Raw genomic sequence first — 14,688 nt, forward strand, 5'->3', positions numbered from 1 at the left:
GCAAAGATTAGCTCTTACTCAGACTTCTAGCAGGTGGAAAATACACCTCTGAATGGTCTGTGAACATAGTGCTTAACTTTAAATAAACGTTGAAGCTGCTAATAACTAAATATCATTGCCCTGAGCCAGCAGGTTTTCATACAGTTCTGTATATTCCTTGCAGTTATTTGCCCCCTAGTTGTGCTTGTTTTCTTTTGAAGAATAATTAAGATTTAATGGCATATTTTCACAGTTTTTTTCTGCTTGCTTTCTTGCTGCCTACTGTGCTGATTGCTTGTGTCTGATCCTGGTCATTACAAGAACTGTACAGTAATTGCCTATCTGGTGACTCATTAATGAAGGTCCCCAGAGAGATGTGAAGCTGCTCTTTTGAAGTTCATCATGTTTGCAGTTGGCCTTCTAGTTTAATCTATACATTCAGGACATCTTACTCAATTATTGGAAACTCCTTTTTTCTGAGGATATAGACACCTTGTAAACAAGGTCCTTTATCTCTACTAACAACACAGCTTACCTCTGATAAATCAAAGCGTTATACACACCAGACACTCCTTTCATCTGTGAAAAGCCAGAATGGTTCAGAAAAAGAAAACCAAAACATTCCGGTACAAACAGGTGTTTTGGATCAGGGAATTACCTCCAAAATACATTTCCTACGTCTGAAATTCAGCAACATATTGCAACAAACAGCCCTTTTCACGAAAACGTATTTTCCAACTCTCAGAAGCTGATTTCTTTTTAAATTTTTAACAGAACTTTAAAAGGGAAAGAATAACACGAGAATTGCATTTTAGAAGTTTCTGTGAAATAAATGTTTAAAACTGCGTAAAACAATCATAATGTTTGGCATAAAGTCAACCAAAAGCTCCCAACTATTGGTTTCCAGGCACCCAGCCCGCTCCTGCAGCCAGACAGCCTAGACCTGGGCTTCACCTCCCAGCACACCGCTGCCCATGGATGAGGGCTGCCCGCTCCCAGGTGCTTCCCTCTGACTCCCTGGGTTTCTCCACCCCAGCAATATTAGCATACGGCATCTCCAGAACATCTCAGCAGATACCTTGGCGAATGGATTTCTGAGAGACCTGCATGTTTCACCAGAAGTTTATCAGGACCTTTTCCAGCACATTCTGGTTTTGACAAATGAATCCATTGGAAGAAAGACTGTTTCAAAAGAACATTCCCGTGACTGTAGCATTGGAAATACCGTGTCAGTCCAGACAACTAGATTTTTGTTTTGTTCTGCCAGCAGAGAAAGGCACACTGAAGGTGACTGACTGCTTTGGCTTTATTATCTATGTAATTTGTGTACATTCTATTGTTAGTCTCCAGAATGAGGACTCCGGAAGGGAGGGAAGGGACAAAGCCTTGTTACCAGCAGACACAAACGCCCTCCAAAAGCCCATCCACCAGAACAATGCATCAGGACTTGAAAGATTCACACATAGAAGTGTCTCTGGCTCTGAAAAGAACATTAGGAAAAGATGGATCCCTCATAATTTGAGGTATGATGGGAGGGGCAAAAGAGCATGCCAGGACTACTGTAAGCTTTAAAGCCAGCTTCTCAAAAAAAGCAATTATAAACAGATCTGAATGGAGGACCCCAATTGCTCCACAACAAATGAGAGCCCAGGGTATCTGACGACAGCTCTGCTGCAACTCCTTGGGCACCTGCACAAATGCTATCTGCGTTCAGTCAGACATTTTGCAGAGCACCACTCCCACAGCTCTCTCAGCACAACACGAATCATCTGGAATTCAGAAAGCTCTGATGTGTACATACTCATTGCTACTCTGAATATTTCAGTTTATGAGATTGGGAACTCAGAATCCTTTTTTTGTAATCATGCAAGGAAGCACGGGAAAAGCACCAGTACAAATAAAAATAGCTCCTAGCCCTTCACATCACTTCTCACGGCAACAGAGGGTCCACGTTATGCCATTAACGGATCAAAAGAAGGAATGCATTGCCTCCTTACTAGCTACAAGCAAAAAGCAGCAGCTAATAGGCAGTGACTCAGCAGCTGAGATACATATGTTCTGTTGCACACAAGAAATGTGTTTGAATTTAACTTGTTTAATGGCCATAGAGTGACACAGAATACAGCATTTTGTAACTCTTGAAATGCAGTCACCAAGTTGAGGAGATCCCCAGATGGCAGCACCAGTGGATTCCTGGCTCTGTAGATTTGAATGAAAATGCACAATTGTCCAACATTTCTGCAACTGTAAGTCCTCATTCAAAAAGATGTTAAAAATTAACGCTGGCTGGGAAAAATCCATGCTGCTGAAAACTCCTTCTCACTCAAGAGATCAAAACACATACCTAAGGCATACTGTTAAATAAAAGTAAATATTTCGCTCAAACCATACAAGTAGCAAATCCTCATATATGTATATATCTATGTGTATATATGAGGGCTGCTCAATAAGTAATGCCTCCTCTTTTTTTATGCTGGCCCATGACATCAGAGGTGATTGATGGTATGGCAATGGAGGTTGAACCTGCCCACAATATTCCATGACGTTTTGTTGCCACGTGAGAGATGTCAGCAGAGAGGTACTCTGACAGATTGGTGTCCGATATGGAAATACGAATGTAGTAAAGGGGAGGAACTGAATTACTCCATGTGGAAAAAAAAAATTACACACATCAACACTTGCTAAACCTTTATGGAGACCGAATTGTGGATGTGAGCACAGCGAGGCAGCGGTGGTGCGTTTCAGCAGCGGCAACAGTGAAGCAAAAGCTGCTTTCTGAACAGCCACACACAGCTGTCACATCATGAAATGAAGAGCGTCTGGATCAGCTCATCCACATGAATTGGCTCATGGTGGTGACTGTGTTGAAGAAACAGCGCTTAGTACCTGAGAATTTGCTGTATCAAACGTTGTTATTGTGCTCTTTGAACCTGTTGTAGTTTTCATGAAAATAAATAGGAAGCACTTCTTTTGAAGCAACCTACGAATAACGCTAAGAACTCATAAGATTCTTTCAAAACAGAGAAGATTCATTTGCTACTTGCAAGTGAGGATACATTCCTTTGTGGAACATTAAAATATCAAGTTGATAGATTATTTATTGCTTCCTTTACCAATTGACACAATAATTTGTAAACAGTCCGCATTTTAACAAACTGCCACTCAGATGTTTTTCTAACCTCCTTGCTTAGATTTGATGTGAAATGATTGAGAAATGTTCACAGTTCTACTTAACAGCTTTTGAAAATAAGAACTATCTGAAAGACAGAATTACCAGGGCATCAGGAATCTATTAAATGAGCTGGAAAAATCCTGTGGAGTATAATATATGCATGCGATTAAGAACTCGCCTCTGATAGGATTTCCTTTCCTACTGTCTATTATAAAGGCATTAGGAAAGTTGCATCAATTAAGAGACAAGGCCTGAAAAATAAAAGTACTCAATTTTTCAGAGAAAGCACAAATAAAGGATGCGTGCAAAACACAGCTCTCACAGATTCATGCTAGAAATCCACACACACCCCCCCTCCTGGCTCTCTTCATCCCTGTGAGTCAGATGCTTTGAGCAGCTGCTTTGCCCTTCCTGAACTTCACCTGCACAGAAAAGTCATCACGCTGCAAAGTATCATATGCAGCATGGCTAAGGTCACTTGCTAACAAGTTTCCTGGTCACCTCCTTCATCCCACCTCTGCTTTTTTTTTTTTTTTTTTTTTTTTAATCCAAAAAGGATCTGTAAGCCTTAGGAACATAAACACAAGCTTCACAGCAAGTTTTGTCCAGTAACCAAAATATGAACCACAAGGAAAATTGCTCAAATGACTTTTACCTTTCTAATAGTTAAGTACAGAATGATGGAGGGAAAAAAAAAAAATAATAAGTGAGAAACATTTGATCACAGCAACTCTATTATTTAATTATTCCACTAAGACCACTTTGGAGATATTTTAGTTTTCTCTGAATGAAAATATCTTTACCTCATTCATCCTTGTATTATTTTACATCTAACAAAACTGACATTAATTAGATGTAAACTAAATAAATAAGTAAACCCCAAACATACATCTTTTATGGCTAATGAACAATAGCCATTTACTGACTCTCATATCATTAAAGCACTAACACCATCTAAATTAATAGTTAATGCAATTAAGATTAAGTAATGAGAAGGCTGGAAACTGCTCCTGGTGACTTCTTGTTTAAAAGTGAAGTGAAACAGCAGCAAATCATTTCAAAACTACCCAGGATGGTTATTCTACATGATTGTGCAGATCTGAAAATTTTGTTTGCTGAGACTGCAGTTGCACATGGCTATCAAAATACCAAATATCAAGTATTTATGCAAAAAATAAAGTGACAGTTATGAGATACCACTTTACCCAAACCTACAATGTGTTGTACTGTTAACTTGTAAAACTTGTTCCGTTCTCTTCCATCAAATGACACAGCTAGAAAATACAATTGGATTCCTTCATTAAGAATCCTGAGTTAGCTCAGTTCATATACTTTTCTTACTCTGTAAAACAGGATTTTGAAGCCCTCTTTGATAATTTGGCGCTTAGGCCCGGTCAGCTTTAAGCGTGGAGAATGCCCTGTATAAAGGCAGGACTAAGCCTATAAGCTTAGAGTCGCACAGTTTTGATGAGATCACATCAGAAAGTGTGAAGTCTGGCAGGTGTAGTTAACCTCATTGTGTCACAGTTGCCAACAAGGCCCATTCTCCTCAGATGCATTCATTCCCTACCACGCCTTGCAGCTGAGCAAAAAAATAAAAAAATAAAAAAAAAGGCAATGCTACATATGGCTTGAAATTTACTCAGTTTGGCATGCATTAACCCCAACACCATTGTTCATTTACTCATCTGTAACACATAGCTCATGCCCACATCTAGAATAAATCAAGGTGTTGTCATTGTAGTAAGCAGTAAACAGTCTTGTAGCAACAAACTAAACTTGGGTTAGAACCAAGTGGTATTGAAACACGATGAGATTGCAATATGAACAGAACTACTACAGCCACCGCCTTGTATGTTTTTAAGACAGTGCAAATAAGGGGTCAGGTATCGCAAGGGAATTCAGTTCATTGATAGCATGTTAGAGCTTCCATTCTGGCATCAAACACAGCCATTCTAAGGCACAGGAAAACTTAGTTCTAAAGAACAACAAAATGGGGCTGTAGAACGTACAAAGACTGTGACTAGAAAAACTATTCAGAATCTATTTCGTATTCAAAACATTTTCCTCCTTTTGCCATGAAATCCAGTTTACAGCTAAAAGACAGAAATTAAAAAGGATCTTTAAAAAAGGCTGTGTATTTTCTTTGGTTTCATGATGTGTCCTGACGCAATTTTGATGTGAAGAGATGCGCATTTGATATCTTATCCAGAATGCAGTTTGTCCAAGGAGGACAGAATGTGGTACAGCCTTTTCCCACTTCAACCCCAGGTCTTACGTAAGAGTTATTGTAACATCAGGAGGAAGGCATTACTCAGGTAAGAATCAGATGGATGCCAAACCACTGCTGATGATTTGGTCAAGTTTGCCATTTTCACATTCCAGTATACGATTATTTTTGTCAAGATCCTAAGGGTAACATCAAGGGGAAGATTTGTTATCTATTTCTACAGTAGATAGATGTTTAATGAGCACTTGATGATTCATCTATGGTATAAAATTTCAGCTGAGAGTCTGGTGTTATTATTCAAGTCCATTTTGCAGTCAGACAGCTCCCACTCTTCTATAAAGTATTTTTTCTCTCTGTGAAAAACAAGGCCTTAGAGGCAAGTCAGGGGCTACACAATGGCATATTGAATTTACTGGCTTTATCTTGAACAATATGGCAGAAATATTTCAGTGATGCAAGATCTAATCTATAAATAACAAGGAAACACGGTAAAAGACTGTGCTGACAGATTGTTGCTGTCCCCAGTGATTTGAATGGGAGTTTGCTAGAGAGAATTCCTGAAGGATTACAGTTTTCTGTGGAGCTGAGCCAAATAAAAATAAAAAGAGGAAACCTGAAATGTCACTGAGTAAAGAAATCATCTGATACTGGAAGGGATCGACAGTTAAGTCACTGTTCAACATTTCACAAATTCAAATCTTTGAATGCCTTTAAAGCAAATCATTTTTGCCTTTTTTTTTTTTTTTTTTTAGAGTGCATTTTTAATATGTGCACTACAATTCAGGAGCAGGGAAATCCAGACATTGCACGAAAGAGTAGCCTAGAATGAAGACAGCCAAGCAAGTCATCAGAGCATGAAATTTCCCATTCTCCTTCCCAATCTGTTGGTTGTGATTTCCTTACCTCTCATCTTGTTCTGCTTAGTTTGGCAGCTGCAAAAATATACAAGTAAATAAATAAATAAAATAAAAGAATTCACCCTAGCCAGAAGCGTAAGCTAAGAGACATTCTTTAGTACTGATGCCAGATCAGCTCTGTAGAGCCCTGCACAAGCCAGATTCACTGAGCTGGCACCCTGCTGCAGCCCTGGCAGCTGATACCCTCTCCAGACTGGGATCTGAAGGTGAGAACCCAGTACAGCAGGAGCCAGGGTAGCAGTGCACACATATACCTCTGTATGCAACTCACTGTAGAGTGAAGCTGGAAGAGAAATACGTTTTCTCCAAAATTAACCCTTCCTTCCTATCAAGTTGGCAACTCCAACTACCTAGAAACCAAGCAGGCTGTGTTTACAATTAAATAGAAGCATATTGCATATCTCAGCTACTATTGATTTGTAAAAAATGCACACACACAAACAAGCGTACAGTCACAGCAGCAGCTGACACATAACAGGTTATACATGTCACCTTGCTCTCCTTTTTGTAACACTGCAGTGACATCAGAATAAACAGAAAATTCCCTGAATCAAAGCCCAGACCGCATTCAATTTGAACAACACTAACTTCAAATATTTGACCCAAAATTCTGATGCGAAGCTCAATTAGCAGATTAGATTAGGAAAATAAAAGGTTTACAAGGAGATGAAACTGTTTGAAGTTCCTCCTGCCAACTTTCGTCCCAGGATGCAGCCCTGAGCTCAGATGCCATCAGAGACCAAGACTTTCTGCTGTACTCAGCTTCCCTCTCCCACACACACTGTTTCTGCTGGTCTTTAAAGTACATTCAATTCAGGAAGGTAAATCCCGTCCACTTATGATGTACTCAGACTTTCAAATCAATTAAACTAATTGGCAGTAAATACAAAGTGTGCCTTAATCGCAACTGCAAACTCTGTGATTGTACCAAATCCTTTTTGAAAAGGAGAGTGTTGTTTTTGTTGAGCTCTGAAAAATAACTATTTAAAAAGAACAAAAAGGTTACCTGAGAACATTTCACTGCACTCCTTCTAAAGGTCAAAGAATCCAAATAAACAATGTTACCAAAGTAATCTCATCTCTTTTAGAAATGTACCTTACCACATTTATTTTGGAGTTTGTTATTTTTCACCAGTCTTCACTTTCAGTCAGATGTTGTTTAACCACTCTCTGTCCCCAGTTCTCTTCCAATATCACATCTTGGAATTCTGAACGTACATAAATAATTGTGTTCCTTATCTTTCTTTTTTTTCTTTTTGTAATTACAAATGGCACTGTGAGCTGATTGTTATCACCCAACTGCAAGGTATTTTTCCCAGATGTGTTAGCTGGACAGGGCTGCCCCAAAAAGCACAGGCTGAGGGACACAAAGGAGTTAATGGCCTCTCTGTGAGAGAAGCTTCCATCAGCCCCACAGGCAGCACCTGCAAAAGGCCTGGCCAGGATTCTCCCAGCAGCACTAGCAGTCGGAACAGGATGCAGGAGAGCAGAGCAGCACACGAGCAGCTGCTCTGCCTGGGGCAAGAGACATCCCAAGTGGCTGCAGTCACTGGGGGACTTTTTTCCATCATTTCCCACCGCTGCTAACACTGATTCAGCTTCAGTTATGTTAGGAGCACTGAAAGCTGAACAAAGTCCAGCTCGCACTAGCAATTCAAACATTGCTTTGATTTAGATCTATTTTGAGCTACACAGAATGAAGCTAGTGACTCATCTATGCAAGGATTCCCAAATTTACCGGCATTAGAAATGCTGCAAATCATTTTTAGGAGAGACAGATGAGGCTCCTCAGGAGACAGTGAGCATTGCTATCAGATAACCAAAGGCAGAGCTGACAGCATGCTGTGCCCCATCAGGTAACAAAGCTAAATCTTGTGGCAACAGAATCTAGGAGAACTGCAATGGGAGCGTGCTTATTTTGAGCAGCCTGCTCGTTCAAAGAGACCGCTCACCAAGCAAACGTATTACAGCTGAAGCATCTGTCCCTGTTTTTATAACTGGCGTCCTTCATATGCCTGAGTCAGGCAGGGCTGGCTTGTTAACCGAGCATCTTTCAAAAGAGGAAGGAAATATTTGCAGACAGAAGATGATCACTGCACCTCAATGCAAGCAACAGCCATACCAGGCTCTGAGCAGAATTCTGTAACATATGAAGGAGGAGCAACTGAAGATTCTTCCTATAGTGTTTTTTACAAACAATAACATGCATTTGGAATTTGTTTCTTAAGTAGTAAGTGATAGGGAATGACAAAACAAAAGTGATATGGAAAAGCAAAAAGCAAAACATCCGGGCCGACAGCAGCCAATCGCCACCTTCAGGATTTCTACTTTGACTCTTGTGCCCACAGTGCTCCTCCTTACATCTTTTCTTGACATCTTTAAATAAGCCAGCTTCAGTCAGTACTGAGCGAAACATTTAATGCATAATAGAGTTTCACTATATCTGAGATAATACCCAAAGATACCGTGTGGAATACCCAAACATAAAACACAGAAAAGTTGATTATTTTACTTCCTCTCATGAAAAAGTAATCTCTGTTGGGCAGAGAAGCAAATACGCGCTTTCTGTCCCCAGTAGCCAGGATAAAGGATATGGCCACGGGAAAGCAAATATAGCTTAAACACTCCTGACAACCATAGGGGATAGATAAAAGCATAACTACAACTTAGGGGGAATTAGAATAACTGTGGAAAGGTTAGAGAGCAGTGTGAAATCACACTGATAACCTAACTCTTCATTTCCTGAAAGACAATTTAAAGGATTTCTGTTCGGGATGCTTACTGCTTTTGGTGATTTTTTGTCTCTCTCTTTTTTTGGTGTGGGAATTTCAGAGAATAGTTGCACACACACTTACTCAAATGGGAGTAAAAAAAAAAAAAAAGTAACTAATTTACAAATTAGTATCTTAGTTCAGACTTTAAAATATTATAAGCATGTATGTATATATAAATTACCATTTTACCATTTTAATGACAACAGTACTGTTAGTAACAGTCAATGACATCAGAAAACAAATGATGTCAAGTATTCAAAGGACATTTTGACTGCAATTAAAAGATGATAGTGGAAAAAAAACCAACAGGTTTCATAAAAGGTGATCTTTTACACAGTGAAATTCAGACAATTAAGGTTTGTTCTCATTCTCTTCCATTTTTTACCATTTCATATTCAGAAGTTTTTCTGTCTCTGGAGTTTCGCCTTTCATTTCTCTTGCAGGATTTTTACATCAGTTTTATCTGTTATAGCAGTATTTCATTAGTATTTTTGCACAGAGAAGCTTTTTTCTTTTTTCCATTATTTTTGTCAGAAGATTAGAGGAATACCTACAGATGAAGATTACTCACTCTAGTACAATTTCACAGTGAAAGCATCAAATGCCCTATTACTAGAGATACTTCAAACTTTACTATACAACATCAACATGAATTTTCCATAGGAAAATGATCCTACATCAGTGACGGATTACACTAGACCAGAGACCTAACAGTCTGCCTTGTTTCTCTGATTTCTATATCCTCTCTTCTCTGAAAATGTATAGCATCTGTCAGTAACCAGTATTTCTTTCCAGTCATCTTCTGTGAGCAAGACGAATTTCTCCTCCCTATTTCCTATGCAGAGCCTTTGTGATATTCATGTCTGAAAATGGAGTTTGTACATCCTCCAGGGAAAGTTTATTGCAGTGAGGCAGCCACAATGAACAGAAATGTCAAGTCTTAATGACAAGAAAGCTGTTTACTCAAAAGATACAGATCTTGGAATGTAGTCGCGTATGCACAGTTCAGATTACAGGAATTCAGCCCTGAAGAAAAGAGGCTCTTAAAGACCCCAGAACTGTGATTGCTTGAAAAGGCCATCTATTCAGTATATGCTTCTCACTTTCAGCTTTCCAGGCTTGTATTTCCCCCAGTTTTTAATTAAAAGATAATAGCGAAAGATTTACAGGTTTAAAATTAAGTTATCCTATTTGTTATGGTTTTCCTAGTAGTCTTTAGCCATTCCCTTCAAACATCTCACAACTGTCAGAAAAAGAAACCACCCAGCTCAATACAAATAATTCAACGCTCTTCTCCCTTTTCTCTTTCTTTCTTTCTTTAAGCAACAGAATTGAAGAGAAATCCACACATTTTCACTATGGAGAGAACGGTGATCAAAATACCCTGGAGAACTTAGCACCTCTGTTAATGGCAGCATTCAGTTCATGACACCAAGAGGTGTTAGTTGACACATAGGTTTCACTCTGCTGTTCGACATGCTCCCTTCCCTCAGAGAGGTAAAGCCACATTGGAATCTACTACAATGGCACCTAAGACAACTCCATCTCCCTGCCTTCACCAGTCATGCTCCTGTTGTCTTAGTTTGGTTTCTAGTGAAGACGTAACATAGCTTGTATTATGGCAGCTCCTGGGCTTTGTCTGGAGCCTGACAGGTGAACTTCTCTGAGCGTGCATCTCCAGTTCACAGCACACTCCAGCTCCTGGCACAATACTGCATGCCAGAGATTTATCTGATGTCTCCCTTTCCACTAAGAAAATTCCCTTTGCTGATTTCAATTGATTCAAAGAAGTGATTCTCAACTGCTTTTTCTTTCCGTATGGGAGAGAGAATGATCCTATACTTGTGTTTATTTACTTTCACTTATTTTCTTTTATTTGTCAATTCAGCCTGAGCAATTATTTCAGCACAACTTACACGTATCGTAATAGTATTTGCATAACAATAATGTAATAACTAAAGCTGAATTAACCAATCCAGCACTCCCAAAAACAAAATTCCATGACAAGAAACAGATTCCCCCCCACTCCCAAACTTAAACTTTTTGTCTGAGCTTGCCTAGGAACAGAAATTGGTTTTCATATGGGATATCTGGCTATCTTATGAATAAGATATGTTAAAGAATATATTTGACCTTGTAAGAATATAATGGGAAATCAATTAGCCATACATTTGTTTCTATGGCGTTAATATTTGAGCTTACATTTTTACAGATGTACTGGTTTTGGCTAGGATAGAGATAGTGGTCTTTGTAGTAGTTTGTGTATTGTTACATTTTGGATGTACTCATTTATGATGAGTACAGCACTGATAGCACACCAACATTTAGCTGTTGCTAAGCACAACTTACACACAAGACTTTTCTGGCTCTGCCCTGCCCGTGAGGAGCTGGGGGCACATAAGGATTTTGACAACCACACAGCCAGGACAGCTGACCCTCACCAAAGAGATATCACATTCCTTGTCATGCTCAGCAAGAGAATACCGAGTAAAAAGAAGGAGGGGGGAAAAACACTCAGTGCTATGGTGTTTTTCTTCTCAACGAACTGCTTTACTTTGCTGGAAACAGCTGAACATCCATCTGCCAATAGGAAGAAGAGGATTAACTTAATTTACTTCGCTTTCGCGTGCAACTTTTGCTTTAAACTGCCTTTATCTCAAACCATGAGTTTTCATCTCTTGTACCCTTCTGTCTTCCTTCCTCACCCCCCTTAAGGACCCAAAAAAGCAGCCTGCTGGCACTTGACTTCCTCCTGGAGTAAACCCACAATTGAAAGAAATGAAACCAATGTCTCAATACAGATGAAGGCGCAAACTTTTTCAAAAAAGAAGGCAGCACAGTTACAGTGATTAAAATTCCTTCACTCCAACGCTGTAATCTAAGACAGATCACAGACAAAACGCTTCTATACAAGTTTATTTCCTCCATCTCTGTCCACATCCCCCTCACAACTTACTTCATTTCACCAAGAAGGCTGAAATCAATATCACGCATAGAGAAACACACAAATGAGAGAAGTGTGAGTCAAGTGGCAACATAAAAAGAGCAAGGGAGAACTCTGCTCATAAAATCTCCAAAAAAATCTTATGCGCTATCAACGTGGATTCATTTCCATAAGAAACAAATTGGTAGTTGATGCTGATGAAGGCTGCTGTACACTTTACTGCTAATAAGCGACACTTGGGGCCTTGTTACAAAGTATTTCTAAACATAGGAAATTCTGTAATGGGGCCCCCAAGGGCCGAGTCCACAAAGTGTGGACCCTCTTTGTGCTGCCTATGCACAGCTACTTGTTTCCAAGGCAACTCGCAGAGCGCATCAGCAGTACGAAACAGTTGCTGCACAGAAGTTAAATGAAGCGCCTCAGTATTTTTGTTTTATGGTAGTTCTTTCATATCAGGAAATGTTGTCTTTCCCATATTTTGGACCACAGAATTAACCCGGATTTAGGTAACATCTATTCTGCAGAAGTCATCCAAAGAAATAATACAGCGTGTCACAAGTGAGAATGGTAGGGCAGAATCCTCATTTCTTTTTATCTTTTAACAACTGGGAAAAAAAGTCACCCCTTTTATCAGAAGGCAGCCGCAAGACACGAATGAGAAAAACAAGCAGCTCTATCCCTTTCCCAGACCATAACATAGCACAAGAATATCGAGGATAATTGGTTTGTTCACTCTCTAGTTTGATTCTGAACACACCACTGCTGACAATTAACATCAGCCACATTTTCTAGAATATGGTGTCAGTTCTGCTCATTTGTTCTCCATCAACCATCAGACAGCATACCTAAAGTACGGGGGAAAAATAAGTATAGGTCCCAAATACCTTCCCAAACCATTATTTACTTCCGTATCAGTGGAAAAATGAGCTCATTTACTTGGAAACGTTCATGGTTTTGTGTTTTTGTTTTTGTGTTTTTTTTTTTTTTCCCTAAATGTTGAAGATTTTTCAACATTAATCTCAGAAGATCAAGAAAAGTTACAGCACAAGGATTTTGTAAAAATCACTGCTATGTAAGCTAGCAGTAAACATATCCTACATGCTACTTGGTTGCCATCCTTCTAGGGCCTTAAAAAGATATCTGAGTATGACCTTAACAACAGCTTTCCTTGATAATCCCAGTTTCACTGCAAAAACAGAAGTCTGTGTGAGCTAAATGATCTGTGGTAAAGGTTCTTCTATTGGTTACACCATAAGAACTGACCTAAGTTTTTGATAGTTGCTGCTTTCTTTCCTCCACAGCTATATGCAAACCTTCCATTAGCTCACAGTCTCATATTAGTTAGAGATATATGTTTATACTCTAAGTATTGAAGACAAAGGGTTTGGACTGCAAATCCAATGACACTGGTTCTGTGCAGCTTGCTCAATCCATCTACAGCTAACATGAGCCAGAGTCTCCATATCTAGGTGCAGTTTGAATTACAGAAATTTGCCATAAATTTACATGAAAATATGGAAAGCAATTACAAATATCTCATTCGTATCTGTTTAGCACTAATAGAATTTAAACACTAAGCTCTGAAAGAGATAAGAAAGAGATAAAGATGGAGATTATTTGGTGTTTCCTACTAAAGTTACAGTTGTTCATTAAAAAAGCACTTACTTTCCTACACCCCTGATGAGAAGTTTTGGAGGTAATAAGAGAAATACACAGACTGTATTGTGCTACCCTCCCTCGGAATGCAGCAGAGGGGACAGCACTGTCCTTGATGAAGGCTCATGATTGCAGGATGAATACCCAGGCCAGCATCTTCGTGCACAGACGTGAAAGAACTCTCAAACTTCCTCCCAAAGCAGCCTCATGGCATCACACTCATAAGTTTAGAAAACACATTACATACATTTCATTAAAAGAAAATCCTAGAAGAGGTTATTTTCCCTTCAAGACACCATGCAAGAAATAAGGCTATAGGTACTAGAATAGCTATAGTATATATTAAATTCACTGAAGTTTTGATTAAACATCCACTATTCTTCATAGTAAATGAAACAAACTCACTCATGTACAAAGGCTCCCTGCCATTTGTCTTTTCCTCACTTCAGAATTTTTTTTTTCAGACCAGAGTTCCAGATCTCTTTCAAATCACATGCCCCATGTATTATATTTATAGCCATAAACCTGTCATACAGTGGAACTTCTGGATAGCTATTTCATTTCCAATGTCGCTTGAGAAGAAGCTGACTTCCCCATAGGTCAGCATGTTGAGTCACAGAAAACTCTATGGGTAGAAGCTTCTCACTCTCAGCAGAACAAATCAGTCCCATCGCTTATATCTGTGATATGCCTGGTCACATGCAGTGCCACTCACCACTTCAGTCTGCACCAAATTAGTACTGTGAGTTTGGTACCAAGCTGGAGCTTTTATTAGTCAGTGTGATTTTATGTTAGCAGTATGTCCCAGCCTGCTGATAATTGCATGCAAAGGAACAGAGATAGATATCTTCCTTTCTTAAAGCATATCTACAAGTCAGAATCTAAATAATCAGATTTAATTTACAGCTAAGCCCCCCCCCCAAAAAAGGAGAAACAACTGAAATACCAACTTACTTCAGAAAAGTAGCCAAGAGATCAATGTACTTTCATTACCATTATCCCACAGAGACACTGTC

This window comes from Meleagris gallopavo, chromosome 16, assembly GCF_905368555.1.
Source record: "Meleagris gallopavo chromosome 16, MGAL_WU_HG_1.1, whole genome shotgun sequence".
NCBI classification, from domain to species: Eukaryota; Metazoa; Chordata; class Aves; order Galliformes; family Phasianidae; genus Meleagris; species Meleagris gallopavo.